This window comes from Aphelocoma coerulescens, chromosome 1A (assembly GCF_041296385.1).
Source record: "Aphelocoma coerulescens isolate FSJ_1873_10779 chromosome 1A, UR_Acoe_1.0, whole genome shotgun sequence".
Classification (NCBI taxonomy): Eukaryota; Metazoa; Chordata; class Aves; order Passeriformes; family Corvidae; genus Aphelocoma; species Aphelocoma coerulescens.
This window is the reverse complement of record NC_091014.1, coordinates 5,639,669-5,665,561: the sequence shown is the minus strand read 5'-3', so window position 1 is coordinate 5,665,561 and position 25,893 is coordinate 5,639,669. Positions and strand designations below refer to the sequence as shown.

Sequence of the window (25,893 nt, the reverse complement as noted above, 5' to 3'; positions counted from 1 at the left end):
GGATTAATTCTTTTTATCTGCAGGTCTCTACACAAAGGTTATTCCTTCAGTGTGAAGGAGTCTTTGCCAAATGAGAAACTCCTCAAATTCTCCTGATGCCAACAAGGCTGGTACTGCCCCATTTCACTGGCAGCTGTGAGAGCAATTCTACACCTCCTTGGAGATGCATCCTAGCTCCTTTCTGCACAGGAAAGAGATTCCTTCTATCTCACTGGTCAGCTGAAGGAGCTGTGCTTCTCTGCGGTTCTTCGATCATGGAGCCAAGCCTTCATGAGCCAGCATGTTCTGTGCATCTTCCTTCAGTGCTTTTTGCCAGTGCATTGCCCTAGCAATAGATTAATCACAGAATCACAGAATCACAGAATCACAGAATGACCTAGGTTGAAAAAGACCTTGAGATCATCAACTCCAACCTATGACTTAACACCACTTCATCAACTAAACCATGGCACTGAGTGCCAGGTTCAGTCTCTTTTTAAATATGTCCAGGGACAGTGGCTCCGCCACCTCCCTGGGCAGACGATTCCAGTACCCAATCACTCTTTCAGTGAAGAATTTTAATGTTGCTACTTAAGGAAAACAGAACATTTCCCACTGCCTAGGTAGCAGTTATTGTGAAATTCAGTCAGGGATACTAAAATATTTTGAGGCATATATGCTATCAGACCTGAATATTGTCCTTAACATTTTCTTTGTATGGTCCCTCCAAGTCTCACTGACAAAACTGTGAGTCCTGGCTCCTGACAGATGACCAGCAATTTTGGGGCCACCCAGCCTGACTCCTGTCTAGCCCTTCGATGAATTTTCCCGATAATCACCACGCTCTGTGGATGTGTAATGACCTTGGTGTTCCAGGAGCAGCTTAAGGTTTGTTGAAAGGTCATATGCTGGAAAATTGCCCTCTCATTGCTTCGGAAAACGAAATCAGATGAGAAGATCTAACAGAATCAGATCGCACCAAATTAAACTGGCACAATCTGTTAATCTTCCTTTAGGTTCTTCCAGCCTCCTGGTAAACAATAGCCAGTGCTACACTTCTTGGCTAATAAGGTACCTTTATTAAGTCAGGAATGCATGAGAACATAAAACTGGCATTTTAGTAACTTATTATCATCTTGGGAAACAGGAGGGAGAACCATCAACCTCAAAACGATTCACCAGCTTCAGTTAACAGGAAAAGAAACCAACCCCCTGTCTTGGAACACAGGTTTTTGAGATGCCTGCAGATACAAGAGGGGACTCAGCCAGAAAGGGCTGTGTAGGTCTGTTCAGAGCCAGAGAGAGGCAGGGGCAAATGTGTCAGGCAGAGCATCCAAGCAAGCACACTGTTCTCATCTTCGGCTTGCCTTTCAGCCCTTGGTGTTGCAACTTCCATTCTGCACCACAAGCTCATCACCAGCAGTGAGATTGGAACCAGTTCCACAGGTCTGTGTGCCCTCTCTCCCACATGTGCAAGACGGAGTTCAGTGCCATGATCACAGCGGTCAGTTGTGCTGGAGTTGTTGTTTTTCTGAGAAAGAAGGAAGAAAAGTAGATAAAGTTTGCTCTGAAAATCTAAAACTTTGTGCTTGGACTGACACTTGGTACTCAGTAAATATCCGTTTAATTTTTTATTTATTTTATATAATTAATTTGATATCTGAGCTAAAGTAAAGACAATCTATCATGGTTCAACCTAAGAATGATATATGCGTGTATATTATAAATTATATGTGTTATATATTATTCATATAATCTATGTATTATATGCATATTCCATTTATCATATTAATTTGATTATATTATTAAATGCAAATGAAAAAAATCTCTTTTCAGCTCTCATGATCTTCTTTAAAATATCACAAACTGAGCTCAATTTCCAAAAGCAAGTGTTGCTTTTATGTGCTTGAAGGTTGAAATCATTCATTTGGGAAAAAAAAATTTTACATTTCCTTCATGAATGTTTCCTAATTTTGGAGAATGAAAGTGACTGTTGGATTATCTTCTGCCCTTAAATTATACAATTCAAATCCAAATTATACTTTTCAAATTTTCATGAAAACTAAGTTTTACTCTTTCATAACAACATATGTCTCTTGTAGTTTTATGCATTTTTATACATTTATGTATTCTGTAAGCAGAAAATGCTTTGTTGACTTAAGGCTGATGATTGTTTATATGTAGGATCCTAAATCAAAATTAATTATCTTTCCTTATATTTGCAACATTTGAATACTGGCCTTAATCCAAAATCCCCTAAGTGATCTCAGTAATGATCCTAAAATGAAAAAGGGATGTTTGCAGTGACCAATAATTGGGGGTTTTTTTAACTTTTGGTCTTTTACTTCTCTGAACAATGTACTGGATTTCCAAGGAACTGAGAGGCACTCCAGAGAAGCAGAATAATCTTGCCAGTATAGATCCAGCCATAAAGGTATATATTATTTCTTAGCTCTATAAACTGTGAGTAGGTTGGGTTTTTTCCAAGCTCGTATATACCTATTTCTATGCTTTACTGCTCTGGTGGCAAATTTTAATTTATTTTTATTTCCAATGTTTTATTATGTTTGCACTCAACTGAGTTAGAGACCAGAATGGGTGATTGTTATACAGTAGTTTACTTTTAAAAGAAATAGGGCTTCTCAAGCAGCTAATACAGGAAGATGTATCACCAGCTTGAATAATTGTGACAACCATAGACGGTATCAGTGCCTGTTTGTTTGCACAATACCCTACTGCATTAAGAAAGCCATCCCAGCTGTCTTGGGCTCTGGAGTCACCCATTTCATCACTTGACACTGCAGCAGATGTTATGGATTGATAACAGACTTCACTTCATTCACTCCACATCTAAGATTACCTCTAGAAAAAAAAAATCAAATACATTATAACACTCCCAGCCATTTGTAAAAAAAAAAAAAAAATGAAAAAAAATCTCAGCAATTTATTCTCTCTCCTACAGCAATAAGTGGCTCCTTTTGGGCTTTGAAAATATATTTAACTTTTAATTTTGTGGCTTTTTTTCTTTGCTTAACACATTCAGAGTGGTGGGTATACACCTTATGACCTCCTGAAAGAGAGAGAAAAATGGAGATAGATTTAATGATTTAAATATTTTAAGACTCGGACAGGGTTTAGGGTTATGAGTTCTATTCCCATTATATCAGATGCCTTATGTTTTTAGTGATAGTATGTTAATGAAGCTCATTTATTGTGTTGGTGGCAGAAATACCAGACAAAACTAGCACTGCAGTTTTGGGTCTAGTAGATGAATAGTGATATTTGGATGTGTTCTTCCTTCCTTCTGGTGGTGCTGGGCATTTTGTTGGTTTGTTTTTTTTTGGTTTTTTTTTGTTTTTTTGAGATGCAGTAGGTGCATGTGTAATTCACTAGTATAGTGTCATACAGATAAATGACCAGAAAATGTGTCTTTTTGGCAGGGCAAGACGTGCCCACTCACCTTTTAAAATCACAGCTAATGGAAGAATTGAATAAAATACACAGGTGGAATGAAAAACATGGTGGTATCCTGACATAATCTGAATGATGAAGATGACAATGGTCATGAGACTCTCTCTGCCTTTGAAGGCACTGGGGCAGTGGGTGTCTTCAGTGGGACTGAGGTGTGCACCTAATACTGTGTCCTGTGAAAGTCCAAGGGGTGCAAATGAAAGCACCCCAAGGTTTGTTTTCACTTCGCTGCCTGGGCAATTACATGAATCACCTGGCATGGGAGCAGAGCTGTCCTGTGCTCTTCATGCAGCTGCCCAGCAGGCTGGATCACACTCTGCAGAAGACCCCAGCTCTGTCTCTCAGCATCTGTAGGGCAAGCAGGGTCCAGCTTGGCTCAGCCAGTGATGTGGCTGGAGATACATGAGAGAGAGGTAAGGTCAAGGAGGGGATTTCAGTGAATTCTAAGGTAGTGTGGTGGGTTTGACCTTGACTGACAATCTTGTCATCTTTATCATTCAGATCACCAAGCTGTGCTACCACTGCCCCTTCTCAATAGGACAGGGAGAGAAAAAACAATGGAAAGCTTATGGTTCAGGGTAAGAAGAGTGAGATCACTCAGAAATTACTGTCACAGACAAAACAGGTTTGACTTAGGGACATTAGTTTATTGCCAATGGAGTGGGTTAATGAGAAATGAGAACAAAAATAAAAATACCTTCCCCTCATCCCTCTGTTCTTCCCAGGCTCAACTTTACTCCCATCTATTCTACCCCTGAGCAGCACAGGGCAATGGGAATGGGGGTTGTTTTCAGTTCATGCTTCACCTCTGCTGCACAGGCCTCCTCACACTCTTCACCTGCTTCGGAGTGGGTTTCCTCCCATGAAATATTGTCCATGAGTTTCTCCATTGTGGGTCTTCCCCACGGGCTGCAGTTCTTCATAAAGTTCTCCAGCATGGCTTGGTTTCGTGGGTCCTTTCCTATTTCAGCATGGGTCCCCCACAACAGAAGTCCTGCTCCTGGGTGGGCTCTTCTCCAGAGGTTGCAGTTCCTGCCAGGAATCTGCTAAAATGTGACCTGCAGCTTCCTTCAGGGCACATCCACCTGCTCTGGTGTGGGCTCCTCCATGGGCTGCAGGTGAGTCTCTGCCCCCCATGGACCCCTATGTGTTGTAAGGGCACAGCTGCCTCACTATGGGCTGCACCAGGGGCTGCAGGGGAATCTGCTCTAACCCCTGGAGCAGCTCCTGCCCCTCTGTCCTCACCCACATGGATGTCTGCAGGGCTGTGACTCTCATATTTTGTCATTCTTATCTCCCCCTTAAATATGTTACCACAGAGGTGTTACCATGGCTGTTGAAGGGCTTAGCTTTGGACAGCTCTGGGTCTGTCCTGGAGATGGTTGGAACTGACTTTGTCCAACATTCAGGAAGTTTCTGGTGTCATCTCACAGGTGCCACTCCTGCAGCCACATCCTGTACTGAAGCCTTGCCGTATAAACCCCATGCAGGGAAACATTTTCAGGGTTTGTACTGATATTTGGTGTTATTTGGATGCTGAATTTCCCTGGATGCTGATAGACAGTCCTATACAAAGAAACCTTTTAAAATTGCATTGAAACATCCAACTTTTGGGTGCACAAAGGGTATTGGCTTATCCAGGTGAGTTGATAAAAGTTACTGATTTCGAGGTGTCCGACACTTCTGTGGAGCCTGATCTTGTTGTAAAGCAGTTTCTGACTCCTTATCATTTACAGCTTAGAAAACCAAATCAGATGTTTTGAAGACAACAAGGAAGCCTAAACCAAGTGTCTGCTTGCTGGAGAACAAAAAACGTATCTTTTACATAAAAGCAATATTTAAATATATCTTTTACATAAAAGCAATATTTATGACAATTTTTAAATCACACTAAAAAAGTAACAACATCTTGAAAAACTTTGTGTGGCAATGACTTTAGCATAAACAATTTCTTCCACCCCATTATTTATTTATTAATAAAGTCCCCTATCAGCTATTACTTCTGAACTATACAAATAGATAATAAATACAAGCTGTACAGATGCAGTTGATTGTTTATACTTGAGAGAAATTTACTATTAAAGCCTGTAATTTGCAGAATTTGAAGATATTTAGATCTTTTTTCCTGAGAAGAAAATGGTACATTTCTCAATGTGAGGAGCCAGTAATATTTCTTAATACGAATAAAACCATGCAGAATTTGCCAGGTATAATTGAGGTTTCATTTACCATATTTTTATTCAACACTTGGTTCTTATTCTCTTCAAAATCCTCAGAGCATGACTCTGCAGTGATGGAAATTTAAGCAGAACCGTTTTTGTTTGGTTTGGTTTTGTTGTCTTTTTTTTTTTTTTTTCCTGAACTGAAGCAACACATTATCACCCTGACATGTCCTAACGTGTCCCTGCTAGCACTAAAATAGCTGCTGATAGATATGATAGAAATTCGTGCTGGGTCCTCAAGAAAAGGGTGACTTCTGGATACAGGCTCTGAACATCTGCAATTCTGTTTCACACGGCTGCAGAAATACATGTTCTCGTCTGATAAAAGACTTGGCAGAGAAAAGCAGGTAGATTTCTCTCCCATCTCACATATAATGAAACACTAATATAAAGTCTCAATGAAGCTTCTCAACTGAGGAAAATACAGAAAATTTTCATTATATTAAGTCAAAGCCTCCCATTCATTTTGCCTGCAGTAGAATGACACGCAACAGTAACTTATTGTAGGCAACATTTCATAAGTTAATATCTAGATCATTATTCTTGTGTATGTTTCCTGGAAAGAATGTTAGATGTGTGGGGTTTTTGTATGAAATACATATTCAATTAGCTTATGAACTTTCTATTGTTGTTGCTTGTATTCTGCCTATTGGACTGTTCTGACACAGAAGTCAAACTCCCAAAGCTCACTAGAATTATTCTCACTTACTCCAGTACTGTGGAAATTGGAATTAGCCTCTCTCTTAGGCTACTTGTCTGCTTCTTTTTAAGTATGAGATCATCCAAAGCTCTGCCTATTTGCAGCAAACCCTTATACTCTTCTAGCAAATCCTCACTTTACTGCCCAAAGCTGTCCATCCTGCTGTTGGTACCCTGAGCATTACAAACCATTCACCTCCAACCCTGTTTCTCTGCAGGGTTAACAATGTTTGCTGAGTAATCAGCCACAAAGACCTTGCATGGAAAGCCTGGTAGCATTAACACCCCCTTACTCAAACTTTCTCTTTTCTGGCTACTTATATGTCAATTCTATTTCACATCTATAGGTAGGGGAAGTGGGAAGTGAACAGGCAAGCTGTCCTCAGACTGATTATTGAAATGAAGGCTCTTCACTTTTATGACAGAAAATCCTAAAATTTGTGTCCAAGCATTTCTGGGACCCGTAATAATGTTTGCAATAAAAAAAAAATTAATTCTTCATTGAAGAAGTCAGAAGGGGGTCAAAAAGCATTCCCTGCTGAAAAAGAAAATACTTATTCCCCTATTTGGAAAGCTGTTTTAAGATTTTTAGAAGATGATGAATGTATTTTTCTCTCTCAGTTTTTAATATTTTTCATGGAAAGAAACTTTAGTTTTATATTGGATAATCTCAAATGGAAAATAATCCAGCTGTTATTAATTAATGACACGTATTTGTCCAAGCATACTGAACAAGTGAATCCTGTTTTGCTTCTTATAATTGTAATACATATAACTGGCATTTTTTTCAGTGAAAAATATTTTGCAAGAAAAGGTATTTTCTTTATGTCGTTATGTTCTACTGTATTGAGGTTTTTTTTTTTACTGAGATACTTGCTGTGTACCTCTCACACTTACCATGTGTAAGTTCCCAGTGATGATAAAAACATTGGTTTTGCTCTTTCACAGACATGTGGGTATTTTGCTGCTGGAAAATCTTTGAGAAACTTTTTCTCAGGCTATGCAAGAAATCTGTGGAAAGACCAGAAGGTGAAGAAAGTTATTCTAATGTCCATGTTAGCACCTACATATGGAAATCTCTAACAACTTGACCCCATCTTTCTTTTGTTTTTAAAATCCTACCTGGACCTTGGTAGCAAACATACAATATCTGTATTGTATTTCAGCACTCTTTCCTGTAGATGGTAGATTCTAAATAACTCATGCTTTAAGATTGCCATCCATTCTTTTATCTCTCTTAAAGTAACTATTTCCAGAAAATTTATAGACTTTTGCCTTCCATTTTTTCTCTTGAGTTCCACAGAACAGCTGATGCAGCCCAGCACGTCAGAAAAGAAGCTGAAGATAAAAAGTGTCAGATGAAGTTAAACCTGATTAAAAGATATGAAGCATAGCTTTCAAAGCTCGACAAAAAACCTGTGTAAACCTCTAATTTTATTGCTTTGCTACCTTGTTAGGGAGCTGAGAAAACCCTGGTGTTTCTGCACAAAGTTTTGGTGGTTTTAGCAACAGAATATGACATCCTCATCTCAGAATATCCAGAAATGTTGATCCAGTACTACAATGCAATAGAAATTTCAACAGTAGCATATGGTGTGAGGTTACACAGAAGAAGGGGATCACATCACCCATCTCCACAGTCTCTCTGATGCAAATTTCATGAAAATTAGATGATTTAGCACCAGTGGTGTGGTGTGCAGTTGTTTTTTTCAGCTGTATAACCAGAAATGCTTGAAGACACTGTAAATAATGCTGAGCAACACCAGCCATCAGGACACTGTGGGCATGGTGAGAACAGGACCCAGCTCCTCCTCGTCTTCCCTACTTGTCCCAGTTATGTTTCTGCCCTTCCAGTACGAGCAGTTCACTTAGACACTTTTCAATCTGAATGCTAAAAAATTATTCTTTGAAAAATTGTAATATGTTCTATGAAATGTGAATCATTTGACCAGTTTCTGAGGTGTTTTCACTCACCTTTGCATGAGTAAAACAAGGAGAGAACAGAGATCATGCACTGACTAGGGATGATCTTTATCTCATTCGAGGCAATACAATTTCTGCTGGGTGATCAGGGCTTTCTGGGAAAATTACCTCAAGCCCACATATAAACAATGTATGGGGAGCTTCAGAAACAAGTTAAAGAATAAACTGAAAATAATTTCTCTCCAGTATTGAGAACTTGAACAGTAAAGAATGATTCTCTGCCTGATAGACTGGAAGAACTTCCCACTATGCAGACACTGTGCAGAACAGTCACATTACTGACTGTTCCCAAGTATTTTTCTGTTTCCATTTGTCCTCCACAGAGATTGGAAGGTCTGTAGAACCTTCCCATTTGAGTTTTCATAATCCCTCGTTTATGCCAACTTCATATGCCACTACTCAATCATGACTGAAATGACATATGTAAAATAAATGTGAGACTTTTCTTGCTCATGTAAATTAAAATTGTTATAATTATACTTAACCCTGAGAGCTCTTGAGAAGCTCAGCTAATTGCTGAGATAGAAACTCCTTTGGAAATCTTTTGGGCAAAAGCTGGGGAAAAGGAGAGATGGGAAATACCTTCAGATAACCCTTCTCTCCAGGCATTTGGGTTCACAGTTACAGCTCAAGGCACTATGAAGAGGAGTTCAAGTCAGCACTGTTTGACAATTTACATTTCAGAAAGGAAGCCAGTGCAGAACTTTAGCAAACTAAATGGGTATTACCAAATTTTGATTTTTCCAGGAACAGCACTTTGATAAAAGTGAAGATAAGATATATTCCTTTCATAAAAATAAACCAAAATAAAGAGGTTTGTCCAAAGACTAGTTTAGTCCCTTTATTTGTATATAATCCAATGGTTCTAATGAGGCAAAAACATATTCATATTTAGCTGAGTGATATCACTGTTAGGATTCAAAGAGTTAGCTGATTTTGTTTTTCCTCAGTGGATTACTCTCCAGAGAGTGAATTTTCTGCATGCTACTCTATCAAGTAATGGCCATACACAGTAGAGTCATCCTCCTTCAGAAAATGCTTTCATACAGTGACAAATCCCAGAACATGAAAAAGAATAAATGAAAAAAAATCACTTAGCTTGGGCCAACATCTCTACAAAGTAGAGATAATCACAGCTAATGCTGATCACATCAGTAAATTCCTTGGCTCTGTGGGCTGAAGTTCTAATGAAAAGTGATTGCTCCCATATAATTTGCTTTGCAGCCTGCAGCACTGAAATCCCAAAGAGTAAATAAGGGCAGCACTCAAAGAACACTCTGTAGGTGTGAGAAGGACAGTGGCTATCTGATAGTCATGACTGGGATCCTGAATCATGGGAAAATGTAGGTAGGCTGTTTGAGATAAATGGACAAGAAAAACAGAATGCGTGGACTAAGGAATATGATTCTTTCTGTCCACACACTTAAACTCTGAGTTAGTATGAGAAAGAAGAACTCTGACCACACAGAAGTTTGCTTTAACTCTTCTACAGCAAATAACACTTCTGATATTTATCAGATGCTCAGTTGTTTTTCATTATTATCATTGCTACTGTAAGTGAAGAATTCCTCCTCTAACATGTGGCAGAAAAAACATTCAGAGGGATGGAAATAAAGACAAGTATACAAATAGAAACAGGGGAAAAAAATTAAAATATTTAAAATATTTTTTTACAGTTTTCTCCCAAGGTCTCTAAAAAAACATCTAGTGCCTGATATTTCAGAAGCCTCCAGGTGCATGAGTGCATAAATTTTGCCACTGTAACACTGTACTACTTATCTAGTTACATGGCTAGTTCTTCATGTACTGCAATAAAAAGTCTGTTTTCTCTCGTACCAGTGTCCCAAGGGGAAATCCAATTGCAAATGTAACTGTGCTTCCTCAGTATCCTTACCAGAAATCAGAATGACTTTGGAATCTCTGGTCTTGCATACACCTTTGTTCATCAGGCTCTGCATGTGTAGGAGCAGCCTTCTTGTCACATAACAAAGCATTTCTAGGATTTAGGATCTCCTGACAGAAGGGACTTTTTACTACATATTGTTTGTAACTGCTTTCGGATAAGCTGCTGTTTAAAAAGATCAGAAACAACCCAATGAATTCTTTTCATTTTCCATGTGGATTCACTAAGACATGCAAAGAGAAAAGTGACAAAAATCATTAAATAAAGTCTTTTTTTATAATTAACTCTTCCCTTTTATAAAGCAAGTGGTTAAAAAGAACATTTTTAGTAAGATAGTTCATTTCAATTAGATTGAAAAGCTTTTGAAAATACTTATTTGCAGAATCCACTTATGTGCACACATGTTCTTATTTGTTTAATCATTCTAAAATTGCATCAGATCTTTTTCCACAGCAGTAGACATACAGTATCTTTAACAAATAATTCTCATTTTATTCTATGATTCTATCCAAAAATACACAGCAACTGACAGGGATCTAATGACTTTGTACATTTCTCTAACCTCTCTTGGGGGTGAGAAAAGATGAATATTATTGACACTGAGTTTTTCTGTTTGAAACTAATACAGTACATCTGGATTGGCAAATGCTAAATAATCAGTCTCAAGAATCTGACATACTGAAAAGTCTGGTCAGACTGCTCAGTTAATGGATAAAGGTGTCATATGTGCCCTCTATCTGAAGCATTTACACATGACACAAGATCCCCTAACATGAAACAAAATCCCTGACCCTCATTTCTGACAGTAACAGTAGCTGCAAGTACTTAATATGATGTGGAGCTGTAGTTGTGAAATCTCTCTTTCCTTATAAATATTCAGGGAGTGCTGTAAAGAGTTTAACTTCATGTCCCTCAAGTCTCAAGTCGCAGTTTGAGATGTGCTCTCAAAATTTCAGGGAGTCTTCACATTATGAAACATTTCAAAAGTTCTCAGGATCTCGAATATTAAACTTGGAAAATGTTCTTTGAGAAAATCCTGCCACAGATTAAACCAGAGATCCCATCCTCCGTTGATATAGATCAGATTAGTTGATTTTCCCCACTTGAGGATTTGACCAAGGAACTGTATATTATTTGCATTTGATTTGTAGGAACACATTGAAGCTCATATATTTTGGATGATTATAGTTTCATATTAATTCTGAAAGCATATCCAATAATCTTTGCTGGCTTTAATTTTCTGAGCTGAACTGAAATATCCCCATCCATGGAGTTAGTCAGATGAAGGAAGATTGTGTTACCTGGGTGTAGAAAATTGTAGGGTACCTGTGGTCCTGTTCTCCCCAGTCCTTCCCCTCACTGCACAGTTTTCAAAGTGATAAATAAGAATGACCCTGAAAAAATAATAGAATTATGTTAGAATAAAAAGGACTGCCCAAATTATGTACATTGTTTCATATCTGCATGAGTACATGCAGAAATCTGTGATTTTCCCATATTAACCCTTTACTACATTGTCTTGTGTTTATAATGCTCAAATCAATACACACTAATAGGGTTTTACCAAGTATAAAGAACTGTTTGGATTGGAAGGGACCTTAAGTATCATCTAAATCCAACACCCCTGCCATGGGTAGAGTGTAAGTTCCCCACACATATATATATTTATATACATATATGTATTATGTGATTCTTTCATAAATTTTCTAGATTGGGCTGACACCCCCAGACACCCTGTAAAATGTTCTATAGTACCCAATCCAGTATTATGGCATAAATCTTGGAATATACAATTCATTTCAGAGCTCTATAGATAGAACATTTACTGCAAAAGTGTTTTGCTTGGCAAGAAAGTAGCACATATACCTATTTCTTATGCCACTGGCAACCACAAATTAAACATCTAATTTTTTTTAAATATTCATTTGAGTTTGATGCAAATGAACTTCAGTGGGGACTCAAAAAGGACACGAGCATCAGCTGCATTGGGAATGCTCTTTAAACATGGCTTGCCCACCAAAGCTGGATGCAGTTTAATATGCATCTGCATAGGTATCCTCCCGTTTGAAAATATATGCATTTACATGGGGATTTCGACTTTTCTTCAGATCCCTTTTCAAACAACCAATATGAAAGCAAAGGACTTGAAAAAGCTGGCTTTTCAAGTAGAATAAAACTTGGCTTGTCATGCTGCTTCTAATATGTTTTTCCTCCGTCTGACCTTTGCTCTGAATTTCTATGATGGAAGTTTTAGGGTTGTAGGACCCAGAGGTAAATGTTTGTCAGCTTCATAAGCTTTTTTGGAGAGTACCCAGCTTCAGATCCAGCTTTATAAGGGGGGAAAAAAAAAAAAAGTAAAGAAGTAAAGAAAGAAATATTTTTCATGCTGCTTCAATTAGGCCCCCGGGTGAAGATCATACAGCTTTGAAACTGTTCCGTTTTGACAAAGTTCCAAAGTGCTATGCACATTAGGGAAAACTAGAGTTTGCTGTAATGTAAACTGTTTAACATGCCCACAGAGGTCAAATCTAAATTTTCCCAAGCGTTTGGGTTTGTTTAAACATTAGAACATGGTTTGGTGTCAGTGAATAGGAAAACTTTAATGTTGTGGGTGGGAATCTACCCATCTTTCTTTGTTAAAGTTCCAAAGGCTACTGCAATAAAAATATTCATTTACCAAGGGGGCTATTGTGATAAGCATCCAAAGACATTATGCATTGGTGTGAAAGAAGCAAGCAGGAATAGACATCAGCATTGTGGGTGAAAAGAAACAAGTCTTCCTTTCTATTTTTCTTTTTTTTTTTTCCTTTGTAGGAGTTCCAAAGTCCAGTTTTAAATGAGTTTTTTTCAGGGTGGTCTGGTTATCTGCACACCCATATTTTTCTGTGTGAATATGAGAGAGCTTGAATAGCTGTGAGAGTTACTAAGTTGAAGAATAACTGCATATTTTATTTCTGTTTTTCAATCACAGCCTTAAAATAATTGTGGATTGTATTTACCTGTAGAGCCTGAACCGCACACAGGAGATTGCCTGATGTAAATCAATACAGTATTTTTTAGGGCAGCATCACAAATGCTGAAAATCAGAAGTGGTTCTGAAGATTTCTTTTTTGTCAGTTCATACAGAACCTCAGACATTTAGCACTAGACCAATATTATTAATTAATCATTATGTTTTGCAGTACCAGAGAGTAGAGAAGTATCATCAGTAGCACACCCTATTGATTTGGTTGTAAGGTCCTAGGCAGTGTATTGTACATTTAATAGTTTTAGCAGATACTTTCGTACTTTAGAAGATGAACCTTGTGTTTATTCCTTTTTCACTCTTTTCTGTTATTTAACTAAGAGTTAAAATTAGTTGTGTTTTTTAGTTTATTATACCATAAATTAATTAAATCTTTTTGTCCGTAAATTTATCAAAATTCATGTGTCTAGCACTTACTGATTAGAGAACGAGAAAATGAGAAAATCCCGATCTTGTGTGGAATGCCAGTCTTTGTGTTTAAATACATACAAAAGAAGGCTCTGTTAACCTGGTACATGGAATAGCTGGGGTTGGAAGGGATCTTTGGAGATCATCCAGTCCAATGCCTCTGCCCAGGCAGGGTCACCTGGAGCAGGTGACACAAGAATGTGTCCAGGTGGGTTTGGAATGTCTCAGAGGGAGACTCCAAGGTTAAGCAGCCTACTGGAGGTATGCAAGCTCACCTGGCCAAATTTACTTGTCTACCTTTCCTTATGGTTCTCCACGCAGTGGGTGTAGAAAACTGAGGTTCTTCAGAAACAGCTCAGAACATTTAGGAAAACTCCTGAAAGAAATTATGTTTCTTACCAGTGTGAAAATAACCTAGATTTAAAAGCGCAGTGGACAGTTACAGTTTTATAAGAATTCTGATTTCTTGCCCCAGTACCATTACATGCAAATGGTGAGCTTACTAGCTCCATGTTTTCAGGTGATAACCACTGCTGTTAAAAAAAAACACCCAGAAAAGCAGCCAAAAAGCCCACCTGAAATTCCCTAAAAAAGCCACCCCAGCAGTGGGGGGAAATCCCAATCCAAGCTTGTTTTTGGTATCTGCAGAGGCATTCTGGGATGATACTCAGGAAGGCAGACTAGGTTTCATGTGTTCCCATGAGTCTGTGCATAAATATGGCTCACTGTTGATAGGTTTGGGAAATACAAAAAGCTGGAATGTGAAAAATTAGTAGCCTTTTTTTGTTTTATTACATTACCCAGTTGTCAGATTGCTGTCACAAGTGTAGTGAACTTTTTAGTCTTTTCCTCCACAAAAGGTCTGGCCATGTTAAATACCTGGAGATGCATTCCTGTACTGACCAATTCACCTGCCTGCACTCTTACAGCTCTCCCTGTAACCTGAGCTGCAAGATCCCAGCTCAGTACTTGACAGGGAAATTGTAACCTAACTAAAACTTGCAATATCCTTTATCTTACTACATTTCTTAGTGGAAGAACAGGGCCAGATTCAGAACTAATTTCCATGACTTGTTTTGACACGAGCAGTGTGTTTCCTACATTTCTGACCGAATTATTGGCACCTGAAATTCACCACCATCCAAAAAGCAGCACAGAGGTCTCCAGGAGAAAAGCTTCTGTATTCTTGGGTCTTTTGAATATGATTTCTACATTGAACATTGAATGTTTTGCCTCCCAGGTAAATGTTGGTTTTCCAAATTTGTATGCATATATGAAATCTTGCCTCCAAAACATCTTTTATATTACTGTCCCTGAAATCTTCTTGAAATACAATTTGGAGGCTAGAGGTTCCCTATGAAATATGATAGTTGTTCATATGAATACAGGCTTTTAACTGATGGAGAGGGAGCATAAATACTCTGCTTATAACTGGAGAATCAGGAAAACAGCTGGGGCAGGTTTTGGTACATGTAAACAGAGCTTGGATGCACCTTGTGTAGCTTCAATTATAAATCAGTTTTTCCCAGAAATGTAATGGTTACACTGGAATGTGTGGGACTTCCCAGAAGTAATGGGTTGATGCTCTTTTGGTCTCCTCCTCCAGATAAGAAATGGGGCATCTGTTTCTTCAGTGTAAAAGGAAATAATTTAAGCCTTTATTAGGAAATAGAAATATAAAGATGATCATCTCTGGTGAGCTCCACAGACATTCTTTGTTCTGCAGACATGTATCTGCTCTGTGATTCATGGACAGTGCAGATTCAGATCTTGGTCCCCATGGAAAAAGAGAGCTCTTAGATACTCTACCCTGACACTATCAAAGTGCAAAAACCAGCTGATGATGGGAATGGGATCCAGACTGGAACTCTGAGGTTTAACCCTGAATAAAGAGAATAGCTTTGACCTAGTTCCAAAATGTCTTGTGTGTCGCTGCTCATTTACACATAAAATAAGCATAATATAACACTCTTTCAAAAGTGACAAACGGCATTTGCTAACTGATTTTTAGTAGGAGAAGGCAAAAAAGGATACTTTGGCAATTTTACACATATAAAAAGACAGATTCATCAGTGAAATGCTGACAAATGCAAACCCTAACTGCCAACTTCTGCCCTGTGTTTTGAGGTATAAGCTGAACTCCAATGACCATGCCTTCACAAACGTATATTTGAGAGGTGGGGGAGAATTCGAAAGATAACACACGTTCAAAATTAAGAACTCCTGTAGACTGAGGTTTGTTATCAGTAGGATGATGTAATGAATTCATGAGCTGCAGACACGTGCAGATTTGTTTTGTTACGCAAACATCAGCTTCCAAAACCTGAGATTAAAGAAGCTTTGTCTCAGAGCTTGAAATTAGGGGTCTTATTTCCTCTGTGAGGTAAATACCAGGCAGCCAACTTGTCACAATGCACTTATTGCAGAAAAGGAGTATTGCAGCTTTCTGCCCCTTCAGGTTGCCATCCATTTTTCTCAGACAAGCAATTGCCTCTTACCTAGTAAGTGGGAGTACACTGTAGTGACTCACACAAGCAACTGCAGACTGACTCAAGAACACTTTGTAGAGCCCTGTTCAAGGCTGACTTATTGCTTACCTTTAGGCACATGTCCCTGAGTCCCAAACCTGTGTGTGATTGCATAAACATATCAACTTTTGTTCAAGAAATAAATAAATAAATATATTTCTTGTTCTGCTGGTTGGGAAAAGACAGAAAGCTTGACCACATGAGTTATTTAGAACCAGTGCATGGAAACTACCTGGATTTACAGGGAGGTTGGAGGCTTGGAGAAGAGAGCTGCTTCAGGCATGATGAGTACAGCATAGTTTGAGGTAGCTGGATTAGAACCTGTATTACTATGGAATTCCAGAGGACATGGTACTTTGATTCTTAAAGGTCCAAGTTTCCTACAGAATGAGATGTTTATGTATAAAAAACATGTGTTTGGAGAATCAGAAAATTCGGAATGAAGAAAAATTTGGCATCTCATGGGTTAAAAGGGATGATGTCTTTTAAGAGAGAAACATCAACCCCCCACTTATTTCACATGAAAGGGAGCTCTTTTCCGTTAAATTCACAAGCACTATAAACAGTTCTGTAAATATATTTTCATTAAAATCATGGTTAAGAAGCTGAAATTATTTAGAATGTGAATTCTTTAGCATATTATACCTCGACCAGAGCTCAGCTCCATGGCAGGAGTTGGAAGCTCCCCCACACAATGCTGCAACACTGAGTTAAACAGCAATGGTGATTTTCACCAGTCTGCATAGTCTATGGGATTTTCCATGTCTAGAAGAATGTTAAACAGTGTCATAACTCTACCAGGAAGAAATACTAGAAAGTCTGGTTGAAGAAAAGTATGTCTTATCTGGGAAGCTCCAACTGACCTCAGGAATATCTAGGAAGATTAAATCTTGTTCTCACTAAGTCTGATGATGAACAGTATCTAGTATCTAGTCACTTCACACCTTTACAATCTTACTTTTACATTTTGAGATCTCTGGTCCATTCTCATTCTGCCCAATGTACTGAAACAGTAGTGAACAAAGAGCATTTGTTTCCCAATTTCTCTTTTCAAGCTCACACATAACCAAGTATCTCCAGGGTGTGACTGATCCAATTGAGATTTAGCTCCATTGACTCTACATGAGGCTCCATTTTACAGCAGCTCCAATCAGCTGACTGGGCTGAATTAGTCAATGAACAAGTTTAAGCTTGTTTAACAGAAGTCACCATGTTTTCAGGTCTCCTTGCTCCTTTAAACGTGTGTCATCTGTAACAAATGCTTCATTAATGCATAGGTTTTCCTTTTCAACCTCCAGATGGGACACAAATAGAAGTTGTAATGATATTCCTCATTTTCTGCTGTTGACGTTGCAAAGCAGATGTTTTTCTCTTGGTCAGATTAGCACAACTTGCATATAAATGAGGAACTGAGGAAGATTTTCATGTTACAACTAAAAGTGAACCCTGCTATTCTTATCACCCTCATCTTCCTCCCAGCTACCCTCTTGTGATACCATGGCCTCCTACATTGATGAATACTGCAGGAGCAGAGAGGTGGGTATTAAGGGTGTATGCTTGGCTTTTCTGAGGTCAAGGGCTGTTTTCACAACAACTTCAGTAGATCCAGAGTCATTTTGTGGAATAATTTGGCATCAGTCCTGCATATGGTTACAAACTAATATATCATGCCTCCCACTCAAATCCAATTAAGGTCGGTTCTGTATGACACTACAATCCCTTCCTCTGAACATCATCAAGGCCCTATAAGCTTAGATGTTACTCTGGATGGCAAGGACATGGGGAGGACTTTGCAGAGATCAAAGGGGAAATGAAACAAATACTCCTAGAAATTCATGGCCCTGTTTGAATAAAGGAAAAGAATTATTGAATCATCATCTTATCTTTTATCCATGGCAACATGAATGAAGCCAATAGAATTATTATTATTATTAATCATCATCATCATCATCACTGTCATTATTATTATATGTACAAAGTAGTAACTCCAATATTAAAAACACTGAGAGTTGAAGCTACTTTCTTCTGCATTTTTGACCCAAAAATCAAAGCCCTCAAGATTTCATCTTGCTTCCATCATTAAAAATGAAGGAACACCTCTGGGTTTCTTCTTTGTTTGTTTTTTGATTTGTTTTTCATTTCAGTTAAAGCTCTGCTTAATTAAGGGCCACAGACTTTAGCCCATCACTTATAATGTGCAAAGCCAATGTGTGTTTACTGTGTGATGTTGGTAACATTCATTAGAGAACAAAGGAGCCTCATTCTGTAGAGATATGGTGATATTGCCATGAGTAAAACCCTGCATGGAAATTACCAAATCTGGATATTAACAAAATAACAGCTCTCAAAAGAAGGGAAATTAATTTCTGCTATTTTTCACAAGATGGAGAAAAATCATCCTAAAATGTGAGCAAAGTTGATCTTACAAGGCATGTTTTCCTTTGTCTATAGTGACAGTTCCCTCTGATATATATTTTTTCTCCAGTTACCAGATTCAACAGCAACAGAGGCAGCAGATGCCACCCTGCCAACAGCAACTCTGAGAACAAAAATGTTTATCATTAAAACTACCCACAGCAAAGTACAAAGCCATATATACAATCATGTCCCAAAAAACATAAGGAAGGCATAATTTTAAAATTCCAATTCATCATGCCATGAAAAATATAAAACAATTGGGTTTTTTCCTGTTCAGTGCAGTTTTCTGATTAAGATGGAACAATGTGTAGTGTTTCCCACAAAAGTAGTATCAGAGATAACGTCTCCATGTAAAAAGGAAGCACAGGAAAATAATTTGTTTCAATTACATGAATCTGCACCTCTAAATTTCAAAATTATTCACTGTGTTAATTTTCAGAAACATGTCCAATTATGTTATATGGATATCAGATTTTTATATTCTTAATAAAAACTCATAAACTGTGGTTATGCATTATCATTGAGGCACTGGATAAACAGAGATTGGTCTAGGAATCATACTTGAACTAATAACAGAACCCCTCTATCTGAAATCTTTATCCTGACTTTTTTTCCCCTCCAGTGGAGGCTACAGGATTATCATCATTCCTGTTAACAAAATAAATAAATAAATAAATAAATAAATTTTTGTTTATGCTGTTGCCTGTTGTTTTACCCAGGAGAACTTGGGAGTGTTGAAAACTGCTTCAGGAAACTCATGCCATCTGACCTTATTCCGTGTGTTCCCTCATGTGAGCTGGAACAAAGGAATGGGCTGGGTGGAATTAAAGAGGGGAGAGTGTGTGTGTGTGCATGTGTGTGGTGCATGTGTGCCTGTGTGCCTGTGTGTATAAAGAAGTGGTGATCAGACGTTACTGATAAGAGAAGCCAGTGGTGCTTCTGGGTGATGTGTGTATTCAACTCCAGGCTGACTCCTCTTATGCTAATACAGCCAATTTCCTCTTTTATTTCATTTCTGGAGCCTGAATCTGTGATCTCTGATAAGGTTCCCAAGGATACCGCCTTCACTCACAAATGGGCAAGCAAAGGGGGGGTAGGTGACGGAGACGTGTAACTCGCAGAGAGCACCAGTGGATGAATAATTTAAAACTCCACCCGGAGATTTGAGGCAAAACCGAGAGATAAGAGACACCACAGGGTCTTCTCTGTTTATTCAGAGCTTCATCTTCCAATGACAGGTGACCTCCGAGGTCAAGGGCATTATGGGAAATGGAGCCAACAGTGGGAAAAGGTACCACATCCCACAAGGAAGTCATGATTCACTTGGTGTCAAATGAAAAATTGATCCTTTCCCCCCTCTTTGCGATTTTTCCCTCTGCTGGTTTTCACAGGGAAACTTTCGGCCCAGGGCTGGCACAAGTCTGAGCAGCAAAAGTAGATCCAGAGCGAAATGGCTGGTAGCAATGGGATTGCACCAGTGTGAAACTGGTGCAAGATAAGGATCAGGACCTTTGTCTGAGCAGCCTGCTGTCTGTGTCTGTACACAGGGAGTCTGCTTTGCTAGCAGTTCTATCAAATCAGATATGTATAAAGGCAATACCTCAGAAACATCACAGGCTCAATCCACACCATGTAAATTGCTGTTTTTCACTGGACCAACCTGAATTTGTATCCACTCAGAAGCTGCCTCCATGTTTTTAAACAAAACACTCCCTCCCAACAGTTTTAAACCTTAATTTCATTTATTTTGTGTTGGCCTCAAAGTATTTACTGACATGGTTTTACCTGGTCTTTGGTAAAGATGCTGAAACAGCTGAAAAATTCTCAAGAAACACCTGGTCTTTCTTGGGCATTATGCAAAACACAAGGCACATTCACAAGCTCTGGCTCTTGTTTTAGTCTCTTTCATTTGAGAAATCCTGAACTGAATGCCTCCTTTACAATTAGAAAAATCTGAAACTGTTCACTCTGGTCATATTTATATTGTTAGCTTTAGGATCTTACAAATTCTGACAGTAAGAAGTATCCCTAGAAGAGCTCTGCTCTACATTATCAAAACCTTCTGCTCAGTCATTCCTATCTGCTTCAATGCAATGCAGCCATGACCTCTACAGTGAAAAAAAAAGGGCAAAGTCAAACATTTCTCCATGCTGGTTTACATTTCCCTGCCTCTTAAACTGCTGTTTCTGCTTTCCTCTGTTTGAATGTTACCCATGTTTTCATTCCTGAGCAAGCACATACCTTTTATCTTTTTAGATAAACATGAAAACATACTAAGGTCACTGCCCGGTGAGAAGTTAAGGTTTTGCGTGACTGCCACCCGCGTGTACCACGTACATGCTTCCCTTCCATCTCCCCCACTCCCACTGCGAGTCAGTCCCACCTCAGAAATGTTTCTTGTAGGCTTTTGGAACTGTTTGGACAAGTCCTGGGGTTGACTCACATCACACCTCGCTCCGAAGTTAGCCCAAGCCAAGCAGAGCAATGTGCTGGGCGGCACAACCTGCCTGGACTTCTGGGGTGGCTCACACCCAGCCATCTTGCCCATTCCTTTTCATGTCCTTGTTTTCAGACTCATACCCTGATGAAACAAATGTGCTCATGAGCCTAAAGCTGAACATCTCACCCACAAAACCCACACCACTGGGAGGGCTTGAAAGAGTTGGGTGAGCCATACAAGTCTGCTGCTATTTATGTTCACAACAGATGTTTGCCATGGGGGTCCTCTGGGGCTCCTCCAGCTCAGTCAAAGACAGCTTTTGCCTCCCATGTACCAGTTTGACTGGGTGCAGTCCTCCCAGTCTGAAATGGAGCTGAACTGGGGCAAGTGAGATGGGAATCAGCCCTCCTGGTCTCACAAGGGTGTTTCTCCCTAACTATGAGTAATGGTGGTGGGTAAACAAAATATTCTCCTTCATGTTGCAAGTGAGAATAGGGAGGTGAGAGATGCAGATATAGACTTCATCTTAAATCATTGCACCCCTTCAGCAACTGGGTTTTGCTCTGGGTGGCTCTAGACTAGTCAAATATAATGATGGCCATCTAAGTGTACAATTTCATGTCTCAAACACAGAGTATGTGTTTGTACATGTGCATACTTGTATATTGTCAAAGTTCAGAGCATTCCAAGACATTACACCAAATTAAGGTAGAAATGTGTACATATCCACATCATGTCTAAAGCAAATGTGTCCTGCTTCGAGGTGGGAGTCATAGCCATAAAACTAGTGCTGGTCTTTACTACTTAAATTATTTCTCTCAAAAGCAGAGTGGGGTTTGAACCTTTGTTTTGAGATGCAGTTATAGTTTATGCTCAAAAATTCACTCATCTTTCTATAGAAGAAAACAATTAAAGAAAATGCACATACACAATATGGGAGGTACTGGTCCAGTTCCTTCTTCTCTGTCAGAGGGTTCAAACACACACATACAGACTGTTTTGGCTTGGTTAAATGTTTGGAAAAATGTTAAATATTTCCTTCAAAGAAAAGAGGAAATGCATTTTTACCCCATTAGTTAGTTACCAAAAAAAGGATCTTTAGCTGCTGAAGCAGGACTCAAAATTTGATCCACCTCCTCAAAAAAGTGTCCTGATGACTCTGAAGCTCCTCAGATGTTTCTTATGTGGGGGAACCACCTCAAAAGGAGCCTGAATTGATGGAACCTGTTATCTGGGAGTTAAATAATTTTTGAGAGAGGTATCATATGAATAATCTATTATATGAAGTCAAGCATTTCCTGATATGAAGTTAATTTCTAAGATGTTTTATGAGGACAAAATATGATGCCATCATATTTTATAAGCAATGTTATGGGCAGTGCTATATTTTGTAGGTTTGTTCCAATGATGGTAAAAGAACATTTAAAATACTGCATTCCCTGGAGAACAGACAGGGAGAGGTTTAGATGACAAATGCTAACAGGACCAGGGCATGAGCTAGAGAGGTGTTTAGCAGTGATATGAACAAAAATTTTCTTTGGGGGACAGAAAACACAATTCTGTGTTTGATGAAACAAAAGTTAGACTTGATACCTCATAGTATGAACATTTTTTCACCCTCTTTATTTTTTTCTAGTTTTGATGATAAAATGCTCTCTTAGTAATGGTGCTTCAGTTTTGAAGCTGTGATTTGCTAGATATTAAGTAGTAACAGCTCTTCAAAATGCAAGATAATCTCTATCAGTTTTGGGCAGAGGAACGCAGTGTGATGTTACAGAATCTTGAATCAAATCTGAAATGATGCATTCAGACTAGCATTCTTTGTAGTTTTGGGGAAATAAAGAAGCATTTATGATAATGCTCTTTCTTAGTTGTTCACAAATCAGAAAGAAAAAGAAAAAATGTTGAATGGAAAATCTAGCCGTTTTCACACTAATCTGAGTTTGTTCCAATGAACTGCTTTACTCCATTCCAACCTGATATTGATTGAATTACCTTATTAAAATTTTAAAAAAGAAAAAATATAATCATGCTGTTTAGAATCTGTCATTTACAATTTCCTCATTATCCACACACTCTAAACTTTAGAAAAATGTATTCTGACTCTGTTCTGAGCAACTGCCAATGGGGAAAAAAATGTTCCAGATGTTATTCAGTCCTGTTTGTTTTACCACACTGCAGTGGAGATTGATGTGGGACTTCCATTGCTGAATGAAAGGATGGATCAACCTGATAACATGAAAAATGGAACTGAAGGAAATACAGAGAGTCTGGGTACTTTTTTTTTTTTTTTTTAATCTCTGCCTTTCTTTTAAATACCACCAAATATCCCCTCTTCCAGATTATGGCTAGTACAGGAAATTAAAGTGTGAAGAGACTGGATACAAACTGGACCTGGTTCAATGAGGTGATTCGTAGTTCTGTAATAAGTGTTGATGGTTAAATCTTGGACCCATTAAAATCAATGTCAGGCTCAGTGACTTACTCAAGCACTACAGTTTTCTGTCTCTGGCAATCAAAGTCTGCATTTCACAAAAATGGAAAGAGGAAGGACTGTAGACATTAAATAATAAAAAGATGACTGTGCATCAACTTCACTATGCAGCAGGTACGAGTGTGGCTCCTGAAACCCACAGGCATACTCCAGTCAGAAGACAGACTCAGCTTTTACTGCTGAACAGACCTTTCAGTCATTCAAAATTGGTTCACTGAGGGGTGGAGACAATTTATAAAATGAAGGGCTCCAAAAGGAGCATAAAAGTGAAATTAAAGGTTATACCACAAAATAGCAGTTCCTTTTGAGTTCCTCTCCCACAGAAGAACAGTAGCAGGAAATAATGTTAAATTCTTTTCTTTTCTTTACATCAGTCTTACCCTGACCTAATACCATTCAGTTTGGTACAGCTACTCCTGATTTATGACAAGGTAAATGAAAGCAGAGTCAGACCCCAAAGGAACATAATATATACCACCTGTTTTGAGAGAACAACTGGGTTAAGAAGTGACTTATAGAGTGTACATATAAGAAGCATGTGAAAAGGGTATGGTGGGAGTAACAAAAGCCTACAATTATCCAGGCCTAGACTGGATTACATTAAGTGGAGGAAATAAGGTTGGCAGTATGTTTGTGGATCTGGGACAGGATTGCTTCCTAATTCAATATGTGCCACGACCAACCAGGAAGGAAACCATATTAAAGTTGTGATTAAGCACTGAAGGGGCATGATTGAATACCTTCCCTCCCCTTTAGAGGTAGGGGACACGCAAAGATCATAAGCTCAAAAGCTCAAGAACAAACTAAACTGAGAAGCTGGAGTTAGGAAAAATGACCCAGAGTCTGAATTTGAGGAGATTAATATAGGAAATACTTGCTGCATACTGGTTTGTTAAACATGTGTGTTTGGCTTCTGTTGTCAAGGTGATTACATGCCTTGATACCACTAAAAACAACCCATTGCAAACTCCTAGACTGTAGCAACATCTCCAGTTTGTTTATAATAAAGGTAAAATCCATAAAGAAGCCTGAACACCAAAATAAAACAAAGTCTCATCTACACTCAACAACTTTATAGGGAGAGCTGTACTAACAACACGTTCTTTATGAGGACACTGCTTATACTGGCAAAATTGACTTTTTTCTGGAACAGCTTACACTGGCTCAGCAAATGCAATGAACCAGGAAAGAAAAAAACCAGTGTTTTTCTGCTTTATTATCTACCCTGGAACAGGGACTCACCTCCCTTAACTTTATCTAACTACTGTTTGGTCTCAGATAATTATCTTGGACACCCTATAGTCAACAGAAAGAGATAGGTGTTTCTAGAATAGGATAATTCCCTCTTATATTTAATACTAACTTCATGATAGGTTCAGTTTCCTCTAGGGTTTCTGGTTTTCTTCACTGACCTCAGAAATATTGGTGGCCAACACTCAGTGTGCTGTCTCCTGCCATCAAGATTTCAGGTAAGTGTGCTCTGCAGGGCTTTTAAAGGTACCCAAATTACTTGTGAAGGAGCAGGTGTGACAACACAGACTGGGCCCTACAAGTAGCAGGATTGCATGACTGTGGCTAGTTCCTGGGCTAGTTAACCTGTTCCTCTGGTGGTATTTCATGGCAATGTGGCTCCACTGCTTTGGGGTCCCGAGTTGATCCTAGTGTTAGGAAATCTCTGCAGGGTGCTGGTTATCATAGTCAGATCCTTCCAGCAGATAAACACCTAAACAACAGCAGTGGAAAACATCTCTGTGGACAACATGTTGTGAGGGGGTTTTTTTTGTGAGGACCTGGCTGAAGTTGCTGATCGAGTCCTCATTTGAATTCAGCTGCCACCGAGAGCAGGGTCAGAGATCAGGCCTCCATTCAGGATCAGTCCTACCACATGAGGTGGGGATCAGCCTTATGGATGCTAAAGATCAGATAGAAACTCTCAACTCACCCCCTCCCTTCTTACAGACAGTTACTGCTTGAATTGGTGAAAAAGGAAATGGCGTGAGTTGAAAGAACTGGACTGTGGACATCAACTTGTGGTTTTGACAGGACTCTACTTTTGGATAAATAAACAAGGAATATAGCTTTTTCAGTGGTTGTCTTTTATGAGTAATTGTATCCTAGCCAAAATTTAATTTGAAAAGCTGCCTAATTTCCTTTCAAACTAGAATTTAAATAGGATAAGGTGACAAAGTTTCAAAGGGTTCTTAGAGCATTAAGAGGCACAGTTTCTTTTAAACTCAAGTCCAGGAGGAGAGTACACCTCAGTTTCCAGCATGCTTTTAAACCCTTCTCCCAGTATCCATCCTTTCCTGTGTTATTGAGGGTT

General features: G+C 38.8%; 1 long non-coding RNA gene across 2 annotated transcripts; it reads right to left on the bottom strand.

The window, feature by feature from the left end:
* Positions 1–4,110: 4,110 nt before the first annotated feature.
* Positions 4,111–25,024, bottom strand: LOC138104529 (uncharacterized). Of its 2 annotated transcripts, XR_011148100.1 has the most exons (6): positions 24,983–25,024; positions 13,966–14,066; positions 11,559–11,651; positions 7,494–7,709; positions 7,269–7,382; positions 4,111–5,248 (listed from the first exon to the last, which is right to left on the bottom strand). It is a non-coding gene; the product is annotated as an uncharacterized lncRNA (long non-coding RNA). The 2 variants fall into 2 exon arrangements; XR_011148101.1 differs by lacking the exon at positions 7,494–7,709.
* Between the last annotated feature and the right edge of the window lie 869 nt (positions 25,025–25,893).